The sequence below is a fragment of the Bubalus bubalis genome, chromosome 11, assembly GCF_019923935.1.
Source record: "Bubalus bubalis isolate 160015118507 breed Murrah chromosome 11, NDDB_SH_1, whole genome shotgun sequence".
In the NCBI taxonomy this organism is placed as follows: Eukaryota; Metazoa; Chordata; class Mammalia; order Artiodactyla; family Bovidae; genus Bubalus; species Bubalus bubalis.
The window spans coordinates 22,346,031-22,360,358 of NC_059167.1; the positions used below are offsets into that span (position 1 = coordinate 22,346,031).

Genomic DNA, 14,328 nt, shown 5'->3' on the forward strand with positions numbered 1-14,328 from the left:
GCTGCACGGGCTTTTCTCTAGCTGTGTCAAGCAGGGGTGACTCTTCAGTGTGGTGCGAGGGTTTCTCATCTCGGCGGCTTCCCTTGTTGCGGAGTACGGGCTCCAGGGCACTCGAGCTTCGGTAGCTGCAGCTCCCGGGTTCTAGAGCACAGGCTCCAAAGTTGTGGCACACGGGCCTAGCTGCTCTGCAGCATGTGGGATCTTCCTGGACCAGGGATCGAACCTGTGTCTCCTGCACTGGCAGGTGGATTCTTCACCACTGAGCCACCAGGGAAGCCCTTCCATACTGATTTTTAAGGTGACCTTTTATTTCATTGTAGTAAAACATACATAACACAAAATTTACATTTTAACATTTTTAAGAGTATCATTCAGTGGCATAACTACATCCACAAGGTTATGCAATCATCACCACTATCCATTTCTTTCTTTTTTTTAATATTTATTTATTTGGCTGCATCATGTCTTAGTTGTGGCGCACAGGCTTAGTGGCCCAGCAGCTTATAGGATCTTAGTTCCCAACCAGAGATAAAACCTGTGCCCCCTGCATTGGCAGGCAGATGCCCAACCACTGAGCCACCAGGGAAGTCCCATCCCTATTCATTTCTAGAACTACTTCATCATCCCAAACAAACTCTGTGCCATTAAACAGTAACTTCCCATTCCTCCCTCCCCAACTCTCGGTAACCTCTATTATACTTCCTATCTCAAGTAATTCCATACTGAGTTTTTATATCTCACGTTGAAATGATAGTTTGGATCTACTGGGTTAAACAATACCTGTTAAAATTAAGTTCACCTGTTTCTTTTTATACTCTTAACTGTGGCTAGTAGAACGCTTTAAATTATGTATGGGGCTCACATGATATTTCAACTGGATAGCACTGTGCTAGAGCATAATGTGTAAGTAAGGAGACAGAGAGGAATGATGCTAGAGGGAAGAGATACAGGACAAGTCATGAGAAGCCCTATATTACCTGGTAAGATAAGACCTTACAGGTAATGGAGAGCGAATAACAGACTTAGAATCGAAGTGACAAGGTTAGGCTCATATTTCAAAGAACACTGTGGTCACTGTGCATGCACTAGACTGGATGAGGGCAAGGCTAGAGGCAGGCAGACCCATTAGATTAAGACTCACAATAGCAGAGCCAAGATGAGAAGAAGATTCAAATCAGGGCAGAAGAAGGCAGAATGGAAAAGAACACCACTTCCTATCAGAACACTGGCGTCGGAGTAACCTGGATTGGTAAACAAGTCACAACTTGTACAACTTAGAATTTTGAAAGTGTGATGAATAGAAAACTAATAGCTTCCCAGGCCCATTATAAAAATATGAAGAAAATCTCATTCATAATAGAAATATACACTATTTTAAAACTACAAGCCACATGTTTTTAAACAAACATACACACACAAACATTAAGTATAAACTCAACAAGAAATATGTAAGATCAACTGAACTGATCTGAAATGAGTACGAAGAAACAAAGAAAACCTTACTGAAGGTATAGAAGACTGGAAGAGCAGGGATGTGACAGGTGTCACTTACAGAGCACCTTATCAACTGCCAGGCTCTTTACACACATATGCCTATATATTTATGAATACATTACTCATTTAATCCTTTTTAACAATCCTCTACAGAAGGTACTATAATTACTGCATTTTTCTTTAATAAAGAAGAGCAGATGTTTTACAGAGATACTCCAAATGTGCTCTAGAGCCCACACGCCACAACTAGAGAAGCCTGCATGTTGTAATGAAGACTCAACGCAGCCAAAACAAAAAAATAATTAATGTTGAAAAAAGAAATACTCAGAATAATGTAAATTAAATGCAAACTTAATTAAAAAAAATTTTTTTAATGAATTGACGATCAAGAAAGTGAAAAAAAGCCACAGGATGGAAGAAAATATATTTGCATCATCTATCTCATAGGGCGTGTATCTAGAAGATATAAAAAACTATTACACTTCAATAAAAAAAGAACAACCAATTTAAAACAGGCAAAGATATGAATAGACATTTCTTCAAAGAACATACACAAATGGCCAATAAACATGTAAAAAGATGCTCAACATCATTAGCTATTAGGGAAATGCAAATCAAAACCACAATGAGATACCACTTCACACCCACTAGGATGGCTTTAATTAAAAAGACAGCTAATAAGTGCTGGCAATAATGCAGAGAAATTAGAATCCTCATATACTGTTGATGTTGACATAAAAAGGTACAGCTGTTTGGAAAATAATCTGGCAGTTGCTCAAATGATTAAACACAGAGTTGCCACATGACCCGGCAACTCCACTTCTAAGTATATATCCAAGAGGAATGAAAACACGTGTCCACACAACAGTTCATAGCAGCATTATTCATAATAGCCAAAAGTGGAAACATGTCCATCAGCTGATGCACAGATAAATAAAATGGGGTATATCCATAATGTTATGTGATTCCCCCAAAAGATATGTTAATGTCCTAACTCCCATTACCTATAAACATGACTTTATTTGGAAATGGCCTCTGCATACCTAATTAAGTTAAAACAGGGTCCTGCTGGAGTGGAGTGGGCCTTTAATTCAATAACTGGTGTCCTTATATGAAGGGGAGAAAAGACTGAGACAGACTTTCACAAAGAGAATTACAACGTGAAGATAGACACTCTGGGATGAAGGCCAGGTGAAGACAGAGGCAGAAGTTGGGAGTTACGCAACTGCAAGCTAAGGCATGCCAAACAATGCCAAGGACTGCTGGCAAAGTCAGAAGCTAGAAAGAGGCAGGAAAGGATTCCCCCGTAGAGACCCGAGAGAATGCACTCCTGCTGGCAACTTGATTTTGGACTTTATAGCCTCCAAGGCTGTGAAAGAATATATCTGTTATTTTAAGCCATCCAGTTTCCGTTATTTCGATACCGTAGCCCTAGGAAACAAATACACCACAGAATGGAATCTTTTTCAGAGATATAAAGGAATGAACACATGTTGCAACATGGATGAACCTTGAGAACATTATACCAAGTGAAAGAAGCCAATCACAAAATCGTACAAAAATTGTACAATTCCATTTATACAAAATGCTTAGATCTATAAAGGCAGAAAGATTAGTGACTGTCTAGGGTGTTCTTTTTCACTTTCATGCATTGGAGAAGGAAATGGCAACCCACTCCAGTGTTTTTGCCTGGAGAATCCCAGGGACGGGGGAGCCTGATGGGCTGCCGTCTATGGGGTTGCACAGAGTCGGACACGACTGAAGCGACTTAGCAGCAGCAGCAGCAGGGTGTTCTTTGGAAGGAATGATGCTAAAGCTGAAACTCCAGTACTTTGGCCACCTCATGCAAAGAGTTGACTCATTGGAAAAGACTCTGATGCTGGGAGGGATTGGGGGCAGGAGGAGAAGGGGACGACAGAGGATGAGATGGCTGGATGGCATCACTGACTCGATGGATGTTGAGTCTGAGTGAACTCCAGGAGTTGGTGATGGACAGGGAGGCCTGGCGTGCTGCGATTCATGGGGTCGCAAAGAGTCAGACACGACTGAGCGACTAAACTGAACTGAACTGAGGGCTAGGGCTAGCAGCTTCCCTGATGGCTCAGATGGTAAAGAATCTGCCAGCAATGCAGAAGACCTGGGTTTGATCCCTGGGTCAGGAAGATCCCCTGGAAGAGGAAATGGCAACCCACTCCAATATTGTCTGGAGAATCCCATGGACAGAGGAGCCTGGTAGGCTATGGTCCATAGGGGCTACAAAGAGTTGGACATGACGGAAGCGACTTAGCATGCACAGGGCTAGGATATTGGGGAATGGGTATTGATAATAGGTATGGGCTTCTTTGGGCTTTCCAGGTGGGTCAGTGGTAAAGAGTCCACCTGCGATGCAGGAGCTGCAGAAGACGCAGGTTCAATCCCTGGGTGGAAAGATCCCTCAAGAAGGGAATGGCAACCCACTCTAGTATTCTTGCCAGGATAATCCCATGGACAGAGGAGCCTGGCAAGCTAGAGTCCTTTCAAAGAATCGGACATGACTGAAGCAACTGTCTTTGGGGGATGATAATGATGTCCAAAAATTAGGCTGTAGGGACTTCCCTGGTGGTCTAGTAGCTAACACTCTGCACTCTCAATGCAGGGGGCCAGGGTTTGATCACTGGTTGGGGAACTAGATCCCACATGCTGCAACTAAGCCTGGCACAACCAAATAAATAAACTTTTAAAAATAAAATAGAATTAGGTTATAGCAACGGCTGCTTAACTGGAAATATACTAAAAAATCACTGAATTGTGTACTTTAAAAAACAAATTATGTGAATTACATTTCAATAAGACCATCTTATTTTTAAATGCAATTATTTTTGTATTAATTTTTATTGGAGTACAGGTGCTTTACAATGTGTTAGTTTCTTGTTGTAGAGCAAAGTGTATCAGTCATATGTATACATATGCCCACTCTCTTAGATTTCCTTTCCATTTTGTTGCAGTCACCAAGTCGTATCTGACTCTTTTGGGACCTCATGAACTGTAGCCCGCCAGGCTCCACTGTCCATGGGATTTCCCAGGCAAGAATACTGGAGTGGGTAGCCATTTCCTTCTCTAGGGGATCTTCCCAATCCAGGAATCAAACCCATGTCTCTTGCATTGGCAGGCAGATTCTTTACCACTGAGCCACCAGGGAAGGCCCCCCCCACCACTTCCCATTTAGGTCACCACAGTAAACTCACTTAAAAAAAGAAAAAAACTACTTGACAAGCTGATTCTAAAATTAATCTGGGCAAGAAACTGTAAGACTACCCCCAAAACACTGATTAAATAATGAGTACGTAAGCTGATAAAGTATGACTTCCAATAAAATAACAATAAAAATAATCATGAGGGACTACTTACCCTACTAGATACCAAAGTATAATATATACTTAATGTAGAATGCTATGGTATTGGCCCAGCAAAATAGAAAATTCAGACATAGGACAGAAGAGCGTACAGAAATGACACCGTGTGGGTGAGACATTAGTACGTGATAAATGTGGTATTTTAGATTAATAGGGCAAGGATGGACTGATATTCAGAGTGACATTGCTTGGAAAACAAGAAAAAGGCACACACCATTCTCTCTCTCTCTGACACACACACAAAGGAATTAGAGAAAACCTCTAACATGTAACAACTTACAGGAGAAAACAGGGCGGTAAGAGAAAACCCGGCCCCAGGGTAGCACAGGGTTTTTCAGCCTCAGCACTACTGACATTTTAGGCCAGAAAAATTCTTTGCTTAAGGGCTTTGTGGGCACTGTAGGGTGTTTAGCAGCATCCCTGGCTTCTACCCACTGGATGAGAACCAAAATACATCTCCTGACATTGCCAAGTGGCTCCCAGGAAGCAAAACAGCTCCCATTTGAGAGCCACTGGGATTAGGAATGAAAGCCCACTAAATACACAAAGTGAAAGACTGATACATTTAAACACAGACTTTGATTGATTGATTCTACAAAGATGCCACATGGTTAAGAGATAAGAAACAACTTCAAAATGTTGGGAATAAATATTTCAAACTTATATGAATGATAAAAGATTAATATATAAAGCATTACCATATATAACCAGACAGCCCAAAAGAAATGAGGCATTTCTCAAAAGAGAAAGGAATACAAATAGCCAACGATCATGAAAAGATGCTCAATCTCAACAATAACCAGGGAAATACAAATTAAAACACCAAATTAAAGTCATTTCCCACCCATCAGATTGGCAAAAGCAAAAAAGGCTGACACCATCAAATGTTTAAAAGAGCTGGGAAAGCAGAGATTATTATACACGGCTGGTGGGCAGTTTGGCATAAAATATCCACACCCTCCCACCCAGCAATTCCACCTGCAGGTTTCTATCTTTGAGAAATGCTCACTCAAGCTCACAGACGCTGTGGGAGGATGTTCTCTGCCACACTGTGCCTAAGACGGAAAAACTAAGCAACCTATGGAATTATCTCACATATTATGGGACTGTAACATGTTCTGGAATTTACAGAGCAAGTAGAACAAATATGGCAGATGTCTACATATTAACAAAGAAAAAGTTCCAAGACCCATTTTTAAGCACAAGAAGTTTAGTTGTTGAACAGGTACAATATGCCACATTGGTAAAGGTTTAACCCAAAACTTTACACATGTATCTGTACAAACACGTATCAATAAATGTAAACCAAAAAAAAAAAAAAAATAGAAAAAACATGCCAAACTGATAACAGTTTTTACCTAGGGACAAAAGATTAAAAAAGAAAAGATGGAGATGGAAAGAGGTCAAAGAGGATCTATTTTGTGTAAATGTCATGGGCTACAGCTAAAATAAATATAAAAGAATAAATACATTTTTTAAAAGCAAACTCAACTTGACCAAAATTCATAATTCCTTCCCTTCTCTTAAATAACCCCTTTTCTCTCGAACTTCGCAACTTTGATATTACAAAACCTTTCAGTGCAGTTCTACGGTGTAAATATTTTAGTGTTTTCAAGAAATGAGTGTCTAAGGGAGTTTGTGTCCATTAATATATCAAAAGCTTATAAAAGTTTAGGTTTCGTTTATATTTTAACAAGCATGTATCAATTCTGTAATAAATCAACATTACGGTTCTAGTCCTGATCTATATTCCAGGGTTGCGAAAAGAAAAAGAGGTGCCTCCCAACAAGGTCCATAGCAGCGGGTGTGGTCTGGGAAGAAAGAGGTGGTAACAATGGGGGCGGGCGTAGGTCCCCACGAATCGAGGGCACGAAACTCATCTGTGGACGCGTGCAACACGCAGCGCCTAAGGAGCTGCCAGATGTTGCGAGCGGTGCTTCCTTTGTAGCTAACTGGGTCAGGAAGCCAGGAAGGTTTGGTAGGTACTCCTTAAAGAGAGCAGACGCGGGTCCGAGGAGGCGGCCCCGGAAGGCCACCGGGAGCCAGCGATCGAGGTGACAGCCCCCGCGGCGCACCTAGGTGCTGAACTGCCCCCGCCACCGGCGAGGAAGGCGGGGAGAGGGGCAGGGCCAAGTCGCTCGGGGACAACGAGGTCCCCGCAATCATTCGCCCCCGCGCACGGTGACCTCGCCAGCATCTTGAGCCCTCTCCTCAGTCCGCAGGGGAAACCGCCTCCACCATTCGCACAGACCCGGAGAAAAGCTTCGCCGGCCGCCGAGCCTCACTTACCTGCGGCCCTGGACCCGACCCGAACACCTGCGGCACCCCACGCTGAATATCTGGAACCTCTGTGACCACCTGCGCGCACCCACCCGAATCCTCTAGGACGGAAACCACTTCCGGTTCCGTGACGTAACCCGAGCAGGGGTGTACAAGTGGGCGACGCCATCTTGTACGGAAGCAGCTGGGGTAGCTAGTAACTTACCAGTTTCTCCAGTGCTGAACAAAAGCTCTGTTAAAATCAGAAAGGCTTAACATCTTTTCGGATAAGTGGCGCCCTTTATTTTATTTTTTTTTTTTCTGGGTGATATTTTTGTTTGTCTTGGTTTTAAGGAAGGAAGCCTCTGTAACCGTCACAAATGCAATATGGGATTTGTAACTAACTGTCCTTACTAATTAGCTCGGGTGGTGTTTCTCCACCGCACTGATTTTCTTAGTTGTTAAATGAGGAAGGTAAACAGAAGAGACACTTGTTTAAATAATACATTCCTCATTAGAAGTGCCTTTTATACTATATGCATTATAATACGTATGCCAACAAGAACCACAATACCTTCCATTTATATTTAAAAACTTTCATCCAGTCTTTATCAGTAACTGTCATTGTGAGGCACCTTATGTGTGTTTTATGTGCTGTTGCTTTGTCCTAGAATGTGTAAAATAGAAATGAGATGTGCATAAACAATATAAGGGATAATAATAGCTGCCATTTGGGGACTCTGTGCTAATAGTATGCTAGGAACTTTGCAAAACATTTTACATATTTTATCTCATTTAATCCTCATAATCTCATGAGAGTACTATTATTAGTGCCATTTTACATAATGTAGAGAAAGGTTAAATAAATTTCTCAAGGTAATTCAGCAAGTAAGAATTGGAGCTGGTATATCTGCTCCTATATATAGATAGATAGATATAGATTTATTGATATATATATATATATCAAAACAGTATATCTGATTGCAAAGTTTGTTGCCCTCATCGCTACATCGTGTGGCTTCCAGTACAGGAGAAAAGGTTCTAAGTTCCACTACGTAATGACCCATTAAGGGAAATTTTCTGGCAGATATACAGCATTAACCCTCTGCATTTTCATCTGCTCCATCCTAAAACACCTAAAAAGCAAAAGAGTAAAGGGGAAATGCAAAGTAAAACCTCAGAGAAGGACTTCTTGGGTGGTTCAGTAATTAGGAATCTGTATTGCAATTCAAGGGTTGTGGTCCATCCAGTTTTGGGGACTAAGATCCCACATGCCATGGAGCAAGCCCTCACACCACAACTAGAGCCCATATGCCACAATGAAAGATCTGGCATGTGGAGATGAAGATCGCACAAATAACATATTTTTAAAAAAACCGCAGTGAGACACCTTTACGCACCCACGTACCTGCGTGCATGCTCAGCCATTCAGTCGTGTCTGTTTGTGACCTCCATGAACTGTAGCCCGCCAGGCTCCTCTGACCATGGGATTCTCTGGGCAAGAAAACTGGAGTGGGTTGCCATACCCTCCTCCAGGGGATCTTCCCCACCAGGATTTGAACCCATGTTTATTAAGTCTCCTGCTTTGACAGGTGGGTTCTTTACCACTAGCACCACCTGGGAAGGAAGCCCTTACATACCCAACAGAAAGGCTAAAATGAAAAAGAGAGAAAATACAAAGTACTGCCAAGACTGTGGAGCAACCAGAACTCTCAGGCTGCTGCTAAGTCGCTTCAGTCGTGTCTGACTCTGTGCGACCCCATAGACGGCAGCCAACCAGGCTCCCCCGTCCCTGGGATTCTCCAGGCAAGAACACTGGAGTGGGTTGCCATTTCCTTCTCCAATGCATGAAAGTGAAAAGTGAAAGTGAAGTCACTCAGTTGTGTCTGACTCTTATCGACCCCATGGACTGCAGCCTACCAGGCTCCTCCGTCCATGGGATTTTCCAGGCAAGAGTAGTGGAGTGGGGTGCCATTGCCTTCTCCCTCAGGCTACTGAAGGGAACATAAATTGACCCAATCACTTTGTTAAACTGTTTGGCAGGATCAGCGAAAGCTGAAGCTATGCATAGCCAAAGATGTGTACATATGTTCACTTAAAGGACATGCACCAAAAAAGCTTATGCTTATACTTAGTAATAGCACTAAACTGGAAACTATGCAAATATCCATGCTGTTAGAAGTCAGTGTGTAGGACCTTATAATAAGCAGGACCTTATAATAAGCAGGACCTTATTGGGCCTTCCAAGGACAGAACCCCTTGATCCCCATGTTCTCCGCCTGCCTCTTGTCTGTAGAAAAACTTTAGCCTTCTACACTTTACCTGAATTCTAAAGAATAACATTAATCAGAAGTGAGAAAATGCAGAAAGAAGGGGAAACACTCAAGCAAGACAAAATAATAATAATTTAGCCATTGAACAAAGTCAAGGACCTTCAGTTACTCCTCAAAGGAGGAGGAGAAGGGGGCAACAGAGGATGAGATGGTTGGATGGCATCACTGACTCAATAGACATGAGTCTGGGCAAACTCCAAGAGATAATGAAGGTCTCAGAAGCCTGGTGTGCTGTGATCAATGGGGTCTCAAAGAGTCGGACATGACTTAGAAACTGGACAACAAAGGTTATAGATAATATTCTAAGCTATGTCCTTTGGGCTATTTTGCAGATACCAAAACCCCTAGCAGGTAAAGAAGTTAAGTATATGCTGTTATAAGCATTAGATCCCAGACCAGTTGTAAAAGAAGGTTGATAATGTTGACTCCTGATTACCTCATCACCAACTAGTCAGAAGAATGTCCATGAGATGATCACGCACCACCCCCCTACAATCTCTCTCCCTCACCCATCTTTAAAAACTCTTCCCTGAAAGCCTTCAGGGAGTTCAGATCTTTTGAGTCCTAGCTACCTAGATTCCTTGGCTTGGTGCCCTGCAATAAATGCTGCACTTTGCTCCACTACAACCCTGTGTCAGTAGATGGACTTTACTGTGCACAGGTGAGTGGACAGAAGTTTCTTTTGGTAACAAATGTAGCGCTTACTCTTAGTGGAGTAATGACTGGAAGAGAACATGGGAGCTTCTCTCTAATAATGTTCTGTTTCTTAATCTGAGTGCTGATTTACATGTGTGTTCAGGTTGCATGTTTGTGGACACTTTTATGAAGGCATTTATACTTCAATAAAAAGTGGGGCTTTTTGTGTGGGGGGCTGGAGGGGGGCTTTTATTTAGAATGAAGGTAAAGGAATGAAAAGTTTATAAGACCAAAGAAGAAAAAAAAACAGGAGAGGAGACAAATAGCAGTATAATTTTAAAAGAAATTAGAATGGAAGGATACATCATTTGAAGGATCCCATAATAAGCTGTCTATATCCACAAGCAATCACCCTACATTTAAGGTCTAGTCAACAAGCTCCATCTGTGCATAAATAATTTCCAATCAACTTGTTAGTATCTCACTCTTTGTTTTAGTCCCTTTGGACTGTAATTTAAAATTGCTATTGACTGTGCTAAGTTGCTTCAGTTGTGTCTGACTCTTTGCCACTCTATTGACCCCAGACTCCTCTGTCCAAAGGATTCTCCAGGCAAGAATACTGGAGCGGGTTGCCATTTCCTCCTCCAGGGGATCTTCCTGACCCAGGGATTGAACCCAGGTCTCCTGCATTGCAGGCAATTCTTTACTGTCTGAGCCACCAAGGAAGTCCCTATTGGATGGGCAGCTTATAAACAACAAAAATTTACTTCTCACAGTTCTGGAGGCTGAAAAGTCCATGATCGAGGTGCCAACAGATTTATTGTCTGGTGAATGCCTGCTTCCTGTTTTATAGACCAGGACCAGACTGTGTCCTCACTTGGCCTAAGAGATAAGGCGCTCTCTTGGGTCTCCCTTATAAGGTACTAATCCTACTCACGGTGACTCCACCCTCATGTCCTAGTCATTTCCCAAAGGCCTCCCCTTCCTGATACCATTACGTTGGGAGATAGTTTTCAACATATGAATTTTCAAAGGACACAAAACATTCAGCCTACTGCACACTTAAATATGAAAAAACATCTAAGACACACAGTAATTGCAGGCAGATTCTTCATTGTCTGAGCCACTAGGGGAAGGAATATGTATAGAACTCTTGCACCCAGCATTTTGAGAGAGCACATACTTTAAAAACAAAGAAGATTTAAGAAAATTAATTTTGATTTAGGTCATTGAACAATGTTATACATATTGAAAAAAATGCTGTAAGAATCTTTTAGTAAAATATTTTAAAAATTCTCCAAATATATGGAGTTTTAAAAATAATCATTTTTGTATTGTTTTTAACTTAATTGTAATGTGGTCAGAGAATACAGCTCTCATTCTCTGACCACAGAGAAAAATGCTGTAAAAAATCTTTTAGTAAGATTTTTTAAAAATTCTCCAAATATGTGCTAGTGCTAGGCCACTTCAGTCATGTCTGACTCTTTGCAACCCCATGGACAATATAGCCTGCCAGGCTCCTATGTCCATAGAATTTTCCAGGAAAGAATACTGGAGTGGGTAGCCATTCCCTTCTCCAGGGGATCTTCCAGACCCAGGGACTGAACCTAGGTCTCCCGTGTTGTGGACAGATTCTTTACTGTCTGAGCCACCAGGGAAGCCCCCTCCAAATATATGGAGTTTTAAAAATAATCATTTTATTATTGATTTTTAACTTAAGTGTGATGTGGTCAGAGATTCCCTGACCACATCACACTTAAGTTAAAAATCAATAATAAAATGATTATTTTTTAAAACTCCATATATTTGGAGAATTTTTTAAAAATCCTACTAAAAGTTAAAAGAAGAAATCCCAATTAAAATATATAATATTTGAGGAGTAAAAAAATGCTATACATATTTTAAAAATTTACATGATACATGTAAATATATGCTTTTTACACTGGAAAATAAGAAATCCTGAAAATCAATTATATAAGTGACCAGCTACTACATTAGAAAGAAACAAGAGAATAAATTCAAAGTACTAGAAGGAAGAGGATAACAAAATCATAGAATAAATTAGTAAAATAGAAAAAGACGTGATTCATATGGCCAACAAAACTAAGACTAGATCTTTGAAAGTGAAAGTCACTCAGTCGTGTCCAACTTTTTGTGACCGCATGGACTATACAGTCCTTGGAATTCTCCAGGCCAGAATACTGGAGTGGGTAGCCTTTGCTTTCTCCAGGGGATCTTCCCAACCCAGGGATTAGACCCAGGTCTCCCGTATAGCAGGCAGATTCTTTACCAGGTGAGCCACAAGGGAAGCCCAGATCTTTGAAAACACTAGTGAAAAAAGTGTGAGTCTGATCCAGATAGAAGAGAAATAGCAACAAATAAATAATGTTAGGACTAGAAGGGGAAATATAACAAAGTACAATAGAGATACAAGAAATTAGAAAATATAATGAACAACTTTATTTCAAAAATGTTTTATACAAAAGAATGAAAAGCCAAGTCACAGACTTGGAGGAAATCTCAACAAAATACATATTTAATAAAGGACTGTTATCCAGAATATAGAGAGAACTTTTGAAATTCAATAACCCAATTAAGCAAAAGATCTAAATAGACATCTCAAAGAAGTTATATGATATCCAAGTAAGCATATGAAAAGAATATCAACTTTACCTGTTGTTTGGGAATTATAAATTAAAACAACAATGAGATACCAGTACTTCGTTGAATCACTAAATTCTATTAGAATGGCTAAAATCCAAACACTACAACAGCAAGTGCTTCTGAGGATACCCAGCAACAGTAACTCTCATTCATTGCCGACTGGAATGCAAAATAGTACAGTTCCTTCTGAAGATAATTTGTCAGTTTCTTAACAAAGTTAAACATAGTTTTGCCACTCAATCCAGCAATCATGCTCCTAGGTATTTACACAAATGAGTTGAAAACGTAATCCACACAAAAACTTGCACATAAATGTTTACAACAGCTTTTGTCATAAATTGAAAGCAACCAAGATGTTCTTCAACAGGTGAATGGGTAACCAAACTGTGTTACATCCATACAACGGAATATTATTCAGTGACAAAAAGAAAAAAAACTATCAACCCACAAGAAGGAATCTTAAATACACGTTGCTAAGTGAAAGAAGCCAATCTGAGCAGGGTACATACTGTGTGATTCCAACTACTGTACATGACATTCTGGAAAAGGCAAAAGTGTGGTGACAGCAAGAAGATCAGTGGTGGCCAGAGGGCTACCCAGTGGTGGGGAAGAAGAGAGGGTGCACAGGTGGAGGGAGCACTGAGGATTTTTAGGGCAGTGAAACTACTCTGTATGGTACTGAAGGACATGGAATTCTGTATGGTTCTGTATGATATGATGCACGTGTCAAGACCCATAGGATTGTGCAACACGGGAAAATCCTAAGCTATGGACTTAAGTCAGTAATAATGTCAATATTGGTTCATCAATTGTAACAAACATACCAGACCAGTGGAAAATGTTAATATTATAATAGGGAAGCTGTGTGGGGTGGGCTTAAAACTCAACATTCAAAAAACTAAGATCATGGCATCTTGTCCCATCACTTTATGGCAAATAGGGAAAAAATGGAAACAGTGAGAGACTTTATTTTTGGGGGGGCTCCAAAATCACTGCAGATGGTGGCCGCAGCCATGAAATTAAAAGATGCTTGCTCCTTGGAAGAAAAGCTATGACCAACCTAGACAGCATATTAAAAAGCAGAGACATTGCTTTACCGACAAAGGTCCATCTAGTCAAAGCTGTGATTTTTCCAGTAGTCATGTATGGATATGAGAGTTGGACTGTAAAGAAAGCTGAGGGCCAAAGAATTGATGTTTATGAACTATGGTGCTGGAGAAGACTCTTGAGAGTCCCTTGGACTGCAAGGAGATCAAATCAGTCAATCCTAAAGGAAATCAGTCCTGAATATTCATTGGAAAAATTGATGCTGAAGCTGAAACTCCAATACTTTGGGCACCTGATGTGAAGAACTGACTCATTGGAAAAGACCCTGATGCTGGGAAAGATTGAAGGCAGGAGGAAAAGGGGATGACAGAGGATGAGATGGTTGGATGGCATCACCAACTCGATGGACATGAGTTCGATCAAGCTCCAGGAGTTGGTGATGGACAGGGAAGCCTCAAGTGCTGTGGTCCATGGGGTTGTAAAGAGTCAGACATGAAATGAGT

General features: G+C 41.0%; 1 protein-coding gene across 3 annotated transcripts in view; it reads right to left on the bottom strand.

Annotated features, from left to right (window-relative positions):
* Positions 1–7,320, bottom strand: part of EXD2 (exonuclease 3'-5' domain containing 2) — a 52,153-nt gene extending 44,833 nt beyond the window's left edge. The window contains exon 1 of one of the 3 annotated variants that reach the window (XM_025295298.3): positions 7,176–7,320. The gene's annotated coding sequence lies outside the window, so the exon portion shown is untranslated. The remainder of the gene's footprint in view (positions 1–7,175) is intronic. The other 2 variants (XM_006056158.4, XM_006056157.4) reach the window with 2 other exon arrangements.
* Between the last annotated feature and the right edge of the window lie 7,008 nt (positions 7,321–14,328).